Here is a 12,878-nt window from a genome sequence, read left to right on the forward strand (position 1 = left end):
GTTGTTATTATTATTCATATAAATAGCTGTTTCTTTGTATATTATTATATTTTTTTATTAATCATTGTGAATAATATAAAGTTGATAGCTTGGTAAAGTAGTTTTTATTTTTATTTTTATCAATAAAAAAATCATAATAAAAAATGTATATCCGAATAATTATTTTCTTTATACCTCGATTAGAACTTAAAATTAATATTTTTATAACAAGGAGCTTTGTTCTTATCCGGTGTCCCACGACAACACACAGCTTTTTTTATGGCTTAGATGGTTGGACGAGGTCACGGCCCGCCCGGTGTTAAGTGGTAACCGGAACCCATAGACAACGTAAGTGACCTCGAGACATGAGTTGTAAAGTTTTAGTTTTAACAGTACAACGGCTGCCCTACCCTTCAAACCGAAACGTATTATACTCCTTCGCGGCAGAAATTGGTAGGGTGGTGGTACCTACCGGTGCGGACTCACAAGATGTTCTACCGCCAGTAATTACGCAAATTACCTGGTTTTGTGGGTTTATTTTTATTACACAATGCTATTCCTTCATTGTTGGAAGTCAATCGTGAACAATTGTTAAGTACGTATTTCATTAGAAAAATTGGTACCCGCCTGTGGGATTCGAACACCGTTTCATCGCTCAACGCGAACGCAGCAGGCGTCTTGTCCTTTAAGCCACGACGACTTTAGAACTTAAACTTAGACTTTAGTCTTTTACTTAGAACTGCGAATCACTGCTCTTGCTAGGGCTAGTGTTAGCAAATTCTCTCAGGTTGAGCCCGTGAGCTCACCTATACGTCCGGGCGTAGCTGGAATAACCTTTTAGGCTACCAGCGAATAGGTAGGAAAAACAAAAGTCGAAAGAGAAGCTTTTGACGACTTTCTCACATGTGTTCACAAAAAAATCAGTAGCTCGATCGATTTATATACGTAAATTCAGCTTTTTTATTATTTTTACAGGATCCCATATACTTTTCTATGTGAATGCCACCATCTACTATAAGACTTAAGAATGAATTCATTATAGTATTGAAACAGCTGTCATAAAGCTGCTTAGTGCCTGGCAACAGAAAAGTTTCAATAGGAATATTATTTGTATCATTTTCGCTAAAGTAATCACGAATTTTTGCTTACTTTATTATTGCTTGGACTTCATTTCAGTATTATTGTTACGCCGGTAAGAGTAACGCCATCTATCGCCGAATAGTCGAACGAATATCGAAGGATCTAGTAGCACCTAGAACGCTCGAGAAGTACAACGCCATCTATTGTCAGAGAGCGGAAACAATACTAGATAGGTGTGGAATATTCTCGATAATTGTAGTGATGTGGTATCGACTATAAAAGCGCTGCAGGGATGTACAGTGTACACGCAGTCAGTCAGTAATCGGAACTACTCGAAGCGAAACAGCGAACGAATCACCTGAAGCGAAGCGAAGCGAATTGAGAATTTTAAAGTGTTTATGAACTGTTTAAGTGTTCTAAGTGTTGAATACATTGTTAACTTATAATTCGGTAGAATTTTATTTATCCCGAGCCCCAGCGCGTAACATTATTAACTTGGCACAGTTTTGAGCCATGCGATTCATTGGGGCTAGAGGCTTTTTGTCTTCTATATTTACAAAATAAATCGTTGTTCCCTTGCCTGTGTCGCAAAAAAATCATTCAATGTTAAAATAACGACGATTACTCTAAACAGAAGTAAAATTAAGTCCAAGGCTTATATAAATATGTATGTGAGTTTTTATTCAATCATAATATATTTCTTTTATAGATTTCGATGTATGGTATATCTTTAGAATCCTTACCTTACCTGTTGCAAGTCCTCATTCTAGCAAGACAGACGTTTTTCGTTGAACATCAACAACAACATTGATTTTTAATACAGCAGAAAACGAAACCAAGCATCAAGAACATAATAATTTGATATTCATTATTATGAAGTTTATTCGTTCGTGTGTTACATTATTTGGCGGAGTTAATGTTGAAATAAAATTAGTAAAACGAAATTCTAGACGGTACATTTCTAGAATTATAAATTGAAGCAACAGCGCGACACTCTCTTGACCTATTTCGGGTGTCACATCTTCACTGAGCGTGAATCCCGACCCCGTTCCTAGAGGCACTCTCATATTATTTAGAACTAACAAGCGTTCTCTAACTTGGAACGGGAAAAATACGAAGTTTCATACTTACATATGTTTTTATGTTAACTCTTCTGAGCTTGCGTTTGGTACTTGAAAATTGGAAGAATATTTTAAATATAAAATCATGTTTCAAATAGAAACGGACACACAATGACGAAAAGACATGACAGAAATGAATTTGATATTTAATAAAATTCTTTGCTTATATGGGTGGACGAGCTCACAGCCCACCTGGTGTTAAGTGTTTACTGGAGCCCATAGACATCCACAACGTAAATGCGCCACCCACCTCGAGATATAAGTTGTAAGATCTCAGTATAGTTACAACGTCTGCCCCACCCTTCAAACCGAAACACATTACTGCTTCACGGCAGAAATAGGCAGGGCGATGGTACCTACCCGCGCGGACTCACAAGAGGTCCAGTAAAAAAGTAAGTACTATGTACAAGTAATATGACTACAATGTTTTACATTTAAGATGAAAGATAAAAATGATAAAAATCACGTCATTAAAATATCAAAATAATATACAACTTCTGAGCAATGTCGACATGCCGTTTCGTAGTTGGAAAATGTCGCTTTGTAAGAGGGTTCACATATTATTATTCAGTTTCCTCAGGAAATATGAAAATCTTGTAATGTTTTTCTGAGTATAGTAGAGGATCCTTGTTAAGAATAATACAACGGAGTTTGTTCCTTAAGAAAAAACAAACTGGTATATTTTAAAAACATACACTTTCTTAAACGTATAATACGAATATTTTATTGTTTGCGAACGATTATTGGGCGCGTCTAAAATACCGTGATAAAAAGATAGATGTAAAATAAATTTTAAGTTTTAAAATTTATTACCACAACTTACATTAATTGTAATATAACATATGTTTTTGCCGCTGTGTATTATTAAGAAATAAAATTTAATTTCATCATATTGTTTATTCTTCCATTTCGCGTTGGTAATTTAAAACAATTCGAAAATTTTCCTAGTTCCATTTCAGATTAAATAGATTTAAAAATTTTAACGGACTTCCTTAACATTAACATGTTTTTGTTAATGACAATAATTTATGTGAAGATTTTCCATCACATGCTAATTGCATTGATATAAAACACCCCAGTTTAAATCGTACGAATTCTAAATTACTATTCCAAAGAAAATACATCAGTAGATTTCTATGTAATTATGCACATCACGTAAAATACAAAGCCTTTTTTACAAAATCATTGTCTTAATATTGTAAGCAAAACGAAACCCGCAGTTCGACTCATTTGTATTCTAACTATACCACATTTTGTACAAACACACCGGCAGGTACAATCCGCATATTGGATTCCTGAAATTACTTTTCGTATTTGCCTCTCTAATAACCCGGGATTATTGTTATTACGAATGAAATAAGAACTCTCTTTTAATAAATACATTCCCTGTAATGCAACGTTTGGGAAAAATTGTAATGGCAAGAGGGCGTTTCGAATCCTTTGAATATAATTTTCGCACCACAATTTCGTCTCTAAAAATAAGGTCGTTGATTACAAGTTCAACTCGAGATACTTCCTACATCTACTGCTTGTCAATCAATCAGGCGTCCATAAAATTAGTATTTGAAGCTTATATCATTAATTCTAATTCGTATCCTGTTGTTTAAGGCTTACTCTCGCAAACAATCCTTTAAAGAGAAATTCTAAGAATACTGTTATAGCGTTAATTAGCTCTCGTATCAAGAGATTCAAACTTTTACCGGAACCCACATACATCTAAAATGAATACCTTGGTGGTGACATTAGAACTAAGTCTTAGTTGTATTCGATCGAGCGCTTACTTACCCCTTAGAAGCGGAACATTGTTTTGCGGTATTAATCACATACCTGACCTGATACAAAAGCGTGTAAGCATAATCTCAATGTGTACGTCATCTAGAAAACATATCAAACAACCAAATGGAAGCATGTTCCGGCAGTACCGATAAAAAATAAAAGCAAATAAAAGAAGATTACTCTTTTGCCATTTATATGCAGTATGAATTATTTTTTATAAAATTTATAGACAACAAACAGCTTTGCAAATCCCTAAGTAATATTACTAGAGTCTACCAAGCTTGTGAGCTGCTGCTGTCCACTAAGATCAGTTACACAGTAAACGGGTTAACTTGTTTGAGCATTTGATGACAAGAGTAGGAATAACATGAAGCTTTAGCGAACTGTTCCTTGGGTAAATTCGTTGAATGCCATTCAAATTCAAGTACACAGTAAGATTATATTTGCCCATTGTTTTTGTAAATTGTAATTCTGAGTACGTCGATGACTACTTACAATCAAATAGGGTTGCATATTCATCTGCCTTCGAAGGCAATAGCAAAACAAAAACGATGCACTTAAAAAATATTTCCAAAAATTTATATCACTTTTTGTTTGCTTGCATGCTTACTCGATAACTGTTCACCAAATTGTCGTGTTGGGGGATTACAATAAATTAAACCGATTTCTAAGAAGTAAGCTCCAAAAACTCTTTTATCTCGTTTATCTCTCATTTATCTACATAGGTACTGTTGTGAAATAAAAAAAAAATCTTGGATTTAATGGCAACAGCTGCTACGTAAATAAAATTGTAGTTTTCCGAATGAACATAGTTCGTACTTGTACCACAAGTACAAATGCGAGTATTTTTTTTATTTTAAAGAACCTTTCCGGGAGATTGAACAGTTCAGTCGTTTCTATGAATGCATTTCGTGCAGACTAATAACTTTAAGTGCCATTTATTCAACGGTGTTGTATTTTAGAATAATTCTAATAGACAGAACAATAAAAAAATACTAATTTACTTAAGAATTGAAAAGAAATAGCAATGAATTATTTAACTGAATTTCTAAACTATCCTATTAACAGAGGAGCCCAAGTACTGTCTCTGATGTGAGTAATATCCGAAAGTTCAATAAGAAAAACAGACTTTAATAATATTATTTGAAATAAACGTTCTAATATCAGAATGTTATCGATCACAGTAGCCCAATAGACAGTATTGGGCTACTATGATCGAATTATGCGATATCTAAATATAGCACACTCAAATTATCACAGCAAAAGTCATCCAGTATTCATAAATTTAACGAAACCAACTTAATTCCAAACAGAATCAAACGCAGCATTTTACGGAGTACAGTATACCCTTGTTTGTCAGTTCATAAGCGGAAATCACACTCAATCCTCGTAGGTCAGCTCCGTGTTGGAATTGTGAAAAATTTAATAAATTAAGTTGATGTCAATCCAGCCGACGACCAGCCCGAAAGGTATCCGTAAACATTATATTTCGGTCATAAAACATAACAAGCTTATAAAACCGCAACATAATCGCGAAGGGTCCCCGATGGAAGCTCCCTTAGGATACATTCTGGCTCGCCCCGAAAATTACTCGGTTGGCGTAATTTTGAGCTTTTTCCTTTGTTATTCTTTAAGGCCCTCCGAGATTTGTGACGTTATGATCTCATTTTGAGTTATGAGAAAAAAAACTCTAAGATGGTCCCTTCTCGCGAAATCATTGTCCGTAGGATTAGGTACACACTGGGAATTGACTGAATCCAAAAAGAATTCTCTCCTTATTATTTGTAATTGCTGCACTAATATATATAGTATAGAACAGGTCTTACATTTCAAATTATCATTCATTTCTGAATGTAAATAATGCCGTTTTTAGTTATCGAAATGTATTGCACGCTATATAATAAATTTATAGAGAAAGTAAGAAAAATTTTAAATTAAGGAATTGAAAGCAAATTAACAGTAAAAATACTTAAACTCCTAAAAACTTGTGGCTTTCATTAAGAAAACAACGTGACTTTCTTAAAGTTTTCAAGTCATCGTTGCGCCGCATCGCTACTCTCAACGATGCCTCTGGGCCACAATTTGTCCAGACTTTATCTGTTTTATTTACTTCGTGTCCCCAGCATCTGGATTTTACGAAAACTCTTCTCAAATTTCGCAAGATACAGTTTGATACGAAATATTCAAACACGTAGCTATAATAAAATCCTTAGATATTTTCAGATTAATATATTTTTAATGAACATAACAGTTAAACTGCCAAAGCGAATTGTACTATCGTGAAAAGGGACACCTTTGTACATAACCATTTATAAATGATTAATGATCAACATCTATCACTATTATTGACAATAAACATTAAAATGCTTCATTTATTCACTATATAACCATTTGCAATCCACGCTGACGATACTAATGACGATAAGGGTAGAAAAAAGTTCTGCCTGAAAACAATTTATAAAAATATTCGCTGTACCTACACCACAATTCAACGTGAAAAATGTGCTATGAAAATACCACCAAACGTGTAAAACGTTCGCTTAGGGCTTGTTTACATAAATGGAATGCGATTGAGTAAAAACTGGGACTACCGTGGACACAGCGTAACTTATTTCAATATGCAAATGTGACGTGTGTCCTCGTTACAACAATTGAGAATGCAAAGTAGAACGTTACTTGCAACGCAAATGTAGATTTACATATTTTGGCACTATATTCGACAATTTGTATACAAAAACAACAATATTTAGAAGCACAATCGAAGTCTCAATATATTTCAGTTTTTTTATGGACTGATTTTGTTTTTGTTGAACCATGTTGAAACTCATGCCACATCTCCGCTTGAATGCCTATAGACATCACAAAATAAATGCAGCCTCTCGTCTCGAGATACATGACTCTACAAACAGAAATACATGACTCCTTCCCGGCAGAAATAGGCATAGACTGCGCATGCTACTAACTACTACGAGTCACTCCCAGACAGATATGAAATTAGTATTAATGTCAGCGTTCGTGACACTAACAGAAATAGGTTAATAAAAAATTTAGGAGGTAAAAAATAGTAATAAAATCTAAGTCACAAATAGAGCTGCAGCAATAAATTTAAAATAAAATCAATTCGAATTCGCACATTCGTTATCAGAAGAAATTGGTGCGACGTACGAAAATAGCTCCATGCTGGGCTGTCTTTGCGCATCCGCGCTGGGGATGAAAGCAGCAAATCTGTTGTAACATCAGCTTAACAGCTTCAGCATCGGGTGTGGTGCAATTCACAAACTTAACAAACAGCAAACATTTCAATCAATTCATAGTTATTTTAATTTATATTTAGTTGACAACTAACGTTCAAAATAGCTGTGCCAATTTCATATTGTTACGTCGGTAAAAGTAACGCCATCTATCGCCGAATAGTCGAACGAACATCGAAGGATCTAGTAGCACTCAGAACGCTCGAGAAGTACAACGCAATCTATTGCCAGATAGCGGAAACACAATACTCGAAATGCGTTGAATATTCTTGATAACTCTAGGGATGTGGTATCTATAGAAGCGTTGCAGAGATTGCACGCAGCCAGATAGTAATCGGAACTACTCGAAGCGAAACAGTGAACGGATCACCAGAAGCGAAACGGAAGAAGTGAAAATTGTTTGTTATAGTGTTTCTGAAAAGTTTTAATTGCTCTAAGTGCAAATACAGTTTTAAGTTGTACTCCGGTAGAATTGTATTTATCCCGAACCCCAGCGCGTAACAATATGTACTTGGAAGCTACAAACTATTCATAACAAAGTGTTATTCTACAGTTTTCGAGAATTGTATACAATGGTTGCGCGTACTAAGTAATATTAATATAACCCAAAGTTTTCTGTAACAAGCTAACAAAAAGTTTTATACAAAAGGTTTCTTATCACGAGGGGAAATTTTATAGATTTTATTACATTTAAACAAATGCCATAGGGCACACAAACGATCCTGTTTAAGTCGCTTGCGTATTATAAAAAATTTCAAATAAACTAGTGATCCCCCGGTAGTCGAAATTCGACTATAATTACCATTTTAAACTATAAGTTTGAACTATTATGGTTATATTGTGAAAGACTATTTATTATACTTCTATAATCACAGATGTCGCCAATGCGCCAATGCTACTATAGACAAATAATATTAAAGACAAACAATACTACTCTATCCTCAATTTGACCACAAAGATTAAACAATAAACAAATCAGCATAAATGCGTGTGTGTGTGTCAGATACATAGTAGCGTGTGTAATGTTTTTTTTATTAATTTAATGTATTTTTATGCATAATTTAAAAAAAAATGCGTTGTGCACTGCTTCTCCATATTCTCTATAAGTGGGGGAAATTTCATACTCCTTCGTCCGCGCGATTTTCGTAAAAAGGGGTACAAAGTTTTTGCTTCACGTATCAATATATGGATAAAGTAAAATAAAAGTAAATATTTCTATCCAAATAAACAATTGAGAGAATCCAACCTGACTTACACTTGTACCAGACAGAGTCTAGGTAAAAGCACTCTAGAGCAGCAGCCAGCCAAAGCGTCCAGTAAAATTATAGCTCACTCCAACAACAAAACTATTGCCAGTATCTCGACTACAACTGTAACCCAGCCTTCATCCAGACTTAGTCGAATGTACGTTTATATGGCAAAATATCCAGTGCTCATTTTCTAGAAAACTTATACAGAGACTGGAAAATACGAAAATTATTTATGCATTTTTCTTTAAAACTGAGATTACAATGCACAACTTGAATATTAAAAACACAGCATAACGCTATTGAAGACATTGGATTTTGAAAAATGTGAATAAACTTTTAAAGAAGCTGGTCACGGTACAACAAAGTTAAGATTATGTTATCGAAATCACATTTCCAAAGGTAAATTCTTGTTGAAAATCTGATTAATGCTTTTAATGTTTCAACTATTACAAACAAATGAATCGTGCATTATTAACGCTACACACAACTTACTTTACTTGAAAAGACACATATTTTATAAATCTATATATTAATACGTGAAGCAAAAACTTTGTATCCCTTTTTACGAAAATTGCGCCGACGGAGGACTATGAAATTTCGCACACTTATAGAGAATATAGAGAAGAAGTGCACAATGCCAATATGTTTTTAAAATAATGCGTCAAAGATACATTAAATCAATAAAGAAAACATGACACACACTACCATGTATTTGATACACACACATATACTCTTTGTTTATTGTCAAACTTTTGTTATTGCTTAAAGTGTGTAGTCAAATTGAGAATAGGTTAGTATTGTTTATCTTTAATGTTATGAGTATTTGTCTATAGTGTAGTCTTGGCGAAATCTGTAACAATAGGACCATAATAATGTTGAAACTTATAATTTCAATTAATTATAGTCGAATTTCGACTACTGCGGGACCACTAGTAATTTTTAAACTACATAATCTCTCCAATTTCGTACATACCATGCATTCGTCTAAATGTTGGCAACACCGAAGAGTTTTATCTACGGATTTGAGAGAGAACGAGACATAAAGCCCGCTTGAACGAAGCTCGGAATAAGGATTTTCGGCGACACCTACAGATTTCTTTTATAGATTGCGTATCAACTTGAATGTGTATTCCATTTGTAGTGAAGATTTGTATCGGGAAATATAAAAAAGTTATAGTTTCACTAAATTCGAATTTCATTAACATCCACCGTATGTATTTTAAAATTTAATGCGTACTTACGATGAATGTTCGTTTTATTATTTATCACTAGCTGACCCGGCAGACTTCATAATGCCTCAATCGATAAATAAAATACTTAAACTTTTGTATAAAATAAACTTAAAACAAACAAAAGGAATCCGTCCGACGGGGGACACATCAAAAGAAAAACAAAATTGTTTTTTTTTAATACCGAGCATTTTCATATTTATTAACCTTTTAAACCTTCTCTGGACTTCCACAAATAATTCAAGACCAAAATTAGCCAAATCGGTCCAGCCGCTCTCGAGTTTTAGCGAGACTAACGAACGGCAATTCATTTTTATATACATAGATAATATGATGCCATTGGCATTTATTTAAAAAAACGTTGCTCTATAATTACTTTAAAATATTCAATCACATTAAATATACTTTACTTACGAACTCAATCGAAGTATATACATATAATATACATATAAGCAATAGCCATGAAACGTATTCAGCAACGTCGCATTCTCGCATGAATATGGAATAACATCGGCACGTTAATATGTATGAATCTAACTTGTTAACTCGGAGCCCGCCAGTTGGCAATTGGCATCGAGCTTCAAATGTAACACCTCGCGCCATTTTATAATTCAAAGATTTACTCACTACGAATGAGAGCCGTCTTCGCGTAAATTATTCATGGCATACAAGACGTGTGCAGTTGCCACGTTCCGAGAAAATGACGAAACTTCCCTAATGGAAGATAAATATAAGACAAACTTTAATTATGACAGAAGGTAGAATTTTGTCGGCTGAAAGAGATTTTGATTACGAACAACCCGTTGAATGGATGAAAATATTTTAGGTTTCATCATTCTTCTAACAAGGCTTAGTATGTAAAAAACATTTTACGGGGCTCGTAGGTTAGTTCTTAGTGTGTTTACGTAGCTCATTAGAGGCAAAAAATATCCGATTTTTTTTTATTGCTTAGATGAGTGGTCGAGCTCACAGCCCACCTGGTATTAAGTGGTTACTGGAGCCCATAGACATCTATAACGTAAATGCACCACCCACCGATAAGTTAATATAAGTTCTATGGTGTCAGTATAGTTACAACGGCTGCCCCACCCTTCAAACCGAAACACATTACTGCTTCACGGCAAAAAAGGCGGGGTGGTGGTACCTACCCGTGCGGACTCACAAGAGGTCCCACCACCAGTAATTACGCAAATTAAAATTTGCGGGTTTGATTTTTATTACACGATGTTATTCCTTCACCGTGGGAGTCAATCGAGAACATTTGTCGAGTACGTATTTCATTAGAAAAATTGGTACCCGCCTGGGATTCGAAATCCGTGCATCGCTCAAGACGAATGCACCGGACGTCTTATCCTTTAGGCCATGACAACTTCTATTATTAATTACATATTAATTACACAAAGTAATATTTTGCGGGTTTGAATTTTATTACACAGAATATTTATTTCTTCATCGACTCACAAGAGGTCTTACCACCAGTACAAAAATACACCAATAAAACCTGGCATTTAAATTAAAATAACCTCAATTTTGTACTGAAATGACAATTCCGTCTATTTTATGAAATGTCAATACCACGATAGTATTTTAAGACGACGACGTAGGAGACGCGATGGCGCGGCTATAGCAAGAGAAATGCAACGTGCCATCTCCTACATTATTTGTTAGCTTCTGACTAGTGTTGAATTGAATTATATTCATACCATTTATTTTCTTAGCATTATATTTTCTTCCATTATCCTTGAATTAGTTTCACGACAAAAATGTACTATTAGCCATTGTTTTCACTATAAAAATTTAATCATTCAATTATAATCAACAGGAGCACCTCATTACAAATTTGAAATATTTAAGTAGCAAAGTTGTTTGAATTAAAAAAAAAAAGTCGGCACGTGTTGCTAGTTGCCCGACCTGATGCTGCTCCGAGGCGAAGAAACGAGGCACGCAGCGAAGAGTTCGTGAATAAATTCCAGCAATTCCAGACCCGCCTTTTACGAGCTGAATGAAGTATGAACTGGGTACGTGCAAAGAGTTCCGTTTTACTACGTAGAAAATAAAAAATCTAATGAACCCGACTTTATTGCTGTTAATAAAACGCAACGAAAGTAGTTTTCGCCCGTGAAGGTTACAACACTTGGTAGTTTGATACTTGATTTGTTATAAAATTGCTCAACTAATCTCGAGTGAAACGGGCTGTTTTATAGGTCGTCGCGCCTCGCTTGTAAAAGTGTCGCTGGAAAAATGTTTACCTGTCGAGCTTAAGATATTTTTCTCACTTCACTATTCTTGATATTACTGCAGTACAGAACAAAGCGATTACCAAATAACTATATGAACTATAATTCGTCAATTACGTTTCAATTCTGTTTAAGCTTTACTTTTTATTGGTATTACAGATATCATTGTCCTTATTCTAAATAGCGTTAAGACATTACTTGTAATATCCAACTGTTTGGATGATTTCAGGAAAAAAATATTGGCATTTGACAATTTTATGAAACGTCAAACTTTTTAGTATATCTTCCTCACAAAAACTGTAAGCATAAGCTGTGATCGAAGATTCGAACTTTTTAGGGAAGACAAAATCTGTCATTAAACTTTCTGCTGTGTCACAGTCATGCGTTCCGATTTGAAGGTGAAGACATTTTATCCTTCCAACCCAAACCATCCAAAGGATGACGTTGGCTAATGAAAAAGTCATGCCATGATCGCGTTGTGGCCCCCATATAAGCAATGTAATACATTGCAATCAGTTAACAACAAATAGGTTGTGTGTGTCTGCACCTTTGCCCTTTGCACCACGAGCTTATGTTTGAAATTGACCAACTAGTGATTAAATTCTAATTACATTAAAACAGATGCTGACATCAAATATATTTTGCAAAAGGGTAACCCTACAAATACATTTCCAAAACTTCGCATGACATGATACACTAAAACATCAATTTATATAACGTTACAAAGCTCGAATTTTGTATAAAATGGCGTTTCGGCACGATCCTTTGAAAAACAATTTCCGCTTTCGGGAGCGGTCTGACCACGTTACAACCAACAAGATAGATGGCCTTATAAATCTTCCACGTGTTTAATTGACGTTTCTAAAGTCTTATTTTCCGAGACTAGATTTAACTGATTGACTTACTTGTTAGAAAAAAGTACGCGAAGTTAGGTACATTGTGTAGTACGATATTA

This window comes from Bombyx mori, chromosome 18 (assembly GCF_030269925.1).
Source record: "Bombyx mori chromosome 18, ASM3026992v2".
NCBI classification, from domain to species: domain Eukaryota; kingdom Metazoa; phylum Arthropoda; class Insecta; order Lepidoptera; family Bombycidae; genus Bombyx; species Bombyx mori.